Genomic DNA, 2,143 nt, shown 5'->3' with positions numbered 1-2,143 from the left:
TGGGATTTCTTTTTTCAGGGCAAAAAACAGGGAACGAGTTTTGGGATTATTTGATTTTCGTAATGTGACTTATGCACCGGTACGAAGGGAGTAGGACAGTTGACAAGCAATAGATGGAGCTCTGCTTACTGATGTAGCTAGTAATAATCAAACAAAACCCCTAATCATCATTGCAAACAACACATAGAAGAGGGCTAATGCGACAACCAAAACTACACATGCTAGTTCCTTCTTGTCTCTTGCTTTCATCTGTTGCATGTGATTGATTCTTTCTTGCTTCATCATACGGATTGTACACTCCAGATCAGTCAGTTTCTCAACCTATCACCAGAGGTTGGCAAATCTTATGTTAACTTGATAACCTTATGAAGAAGCTCATCAATCTCTTCGTGTTTTCTGCCACCAACAAATGTCTGATCAAAACTGCTTCTAGTATTGGAGATCCGTCCAGCCGTGAAACCCCGGGTAGGCCGTGGCTGATCATGATAGGTAGCAAGCTGGCTACAGATAGGCTCATGGAACCTAGCAGGACTGCTAGGCCCTACACCAGAACTGCCACATAAAAGTGCAACTGGACGATTATAGACGATATCCCCTGACGCCTTCCACTACAAAAAAAGTAAAAAATAGGAAGAAGTTCACATAAAAATACTAGAAGGTTCAGATTTCCCATCGCCCCTTAAAAATAGAAAGATGATGTTCCTGAAACAAGAATAAGAGGAAAAAATAATTAAAACGGATGCACTAACCGGCAGCTTACCAAATCTGTAAGTTTCCAAATAAATCTTTCCCTTGGTAATTATATATCGGTTGTATACCTTCATCAGGTCTCTACTGTTGAGATATGACGCTCGCGGCGTCAACGTGTGCATAACTAAAAATTTTCGAAGGTTCAAGCAATCCAAATACATGGTCAGGGGCACAATGGCACAATCCTCTGCACAATTCTGCTTGCTACCACATTTTTGCCACTTCACCACAGCTAACTGGAGCACATCAACAATGAGCTGACAAAAGTCCATCTGCGCCATAGCAGCATAATCCATGTTCTCAACCATGGCAGCAACCCTGCCCAAACGAGCTGCAGGCCCAGGGCATAGCAGATTATGATAAAGTGTGAGGAAGAAAACCTTGATAGCAAGATCAACCGTCACGGGGTCCTCATCCGGAAACAACAACACCAGCAGTTCAAGCAAGTCCTTAACACCTATACTTCATGAACGGTCAAAGCCAAGATCATCCTTGAAGGGCATACAATGAATCATCACGGCCACTACTAGCAGGAAAAGGTGCAGTGCGAGATCCCATGGGAAAACGCAAATTGTGATGAACAACAGCACGAGTGATTTGAAGAACCCTGTCATCCCTAAAATTGATTTTCATCGTGCCAGGGTCAATAATTCCAATCAGATAGCACATAGGCACACGGGGCACATTCTTCTTTAATGTCAAGTTATAATACCAAAACCAGCATCCCGAACACGGTCACGGTGTGGTTCTTTCAATAAATCAATAGCTTTGCACACAATGGGGAGTGACAAACGTATGGTCTTGTTAAACCAAACATCATCTTTCTCGCCATCATCATCAGTTCTTTTCCTCTTACTAGCCTTGTTCTTTTGTGTAAAGGCAAATGCAGTCCACATTAATAAATCATCCCACATAATCTTTACTTACTATTATTACTATTAAACAAGCAAACATATCCATCGCTACTTCCTCTCTCTCAGTTTACAGGGCGTGCGCGTATCCCTAGATCGTCAATTTGACCAACCTAATACAAGTCATATATTACAAAAAATATACCAATATAAACTTTAAATATTCTATTTTTAAAAGTTATAATTTTTATGTTATATAGATTATATTAGGGTGATAAAATTGACAACCTAGATATATGCGCAGGACGTGTAAATTGAGACGGAGGGAGTAAGTTCACCCAGCCTCGGTTACAAATAACAACGCCCGCAAAAAAAAAGTTACAAATAACAACACGGACTAATAACAGCCTTACGATCAGGATGGTTTAATTAGATCTAACCGTAAAGATTAAGCTAACCCTCAGCGAGAAATACGTTTAGCAATTTCCACGCGCGGACGAAAACTCTGCCCCCGCCCCCCGCCCCCCGCCCCCGCATCCTCA

This window comes from Triticum dicoccoides, chromosome 6B (assembly GCF_002162155.2).
Source record: "Triticum dicoccoides isolate Atlit2015 ecotype Zavitan chromosome 6B, WEW_v2.0, whole genome shotgun sequence".
NCBI lineage: Eukaryota > Viridiplantae > Streptophyta > Magnoliopsida > Poales > Poaceae > Triticum > Triticum dicoccoides.
This window is presented reverse-complemented; position numbering follows the sequence as displayed.